This window comes from Meleagris gallopavo, chromosome Z (assembly GCF_000146605.3).
Source record: "Meleagris gallopavo isolate NT-WF06-2002-E0010 breed Aviagen turkey brand Nicholas breeding stock chromosome Z, Turkey_5.1, whole genome shotgun sequence".
NCBI lineage: Eukaryota > Metazoa > Chordata > Aves > Galliformes > Phasianidae > Meleagris > Meleagris gallopavo.
The window spans coordinates 21,410,335-21,410,644 of NC_015041.2; the positions used below are offsets into that span (position 1 = coordinate 21,410,335).

Below are 310 nucleotides of genomic sequence, written 5' to 3' on the forward strand. Positions count from 1 at the left end.
TTCCTGGTACCTGCTGACCCTTCTCTGTTCAGCGAAGGTGAGCAGATGAGGCACTGTTTGCTTCTGGTCTTTTTTGTGAGTAGAACTCGGGAGCGGTGCACTACGTTTGCTGAGGGGTAGCATGAGTGCATTTCCTGCTCTCCCCCCCTTTCCAAGTGATACATTTTAAGTTTAAGTGCGGAGGCATGTGTGTTGATGCATCTGTTATTTTAAGGAAGGCTTCTGGGTATGAGCGAGGAGCGTAGTAATCTCCGATCGCCTCTCGTTCCAAGGGAAGTATAGCTCCGGGAATGTCCCCCGGCTACCTTCA

General features: G+C 50.6%; 1 protein-coding gene across 1 annotated transcript in view; it reads left to right on the plus strand.

The window, feature by feature from the left end:
* Positions 1–310, plus strand: part of LHFPL2 (LHFPL tetraspan subfamily member 2) — a 67,408-nt gene that overhangs the window by 49,809 nt on the left and 17,289 nt on the right. The window lies entirely within an intron of this gene.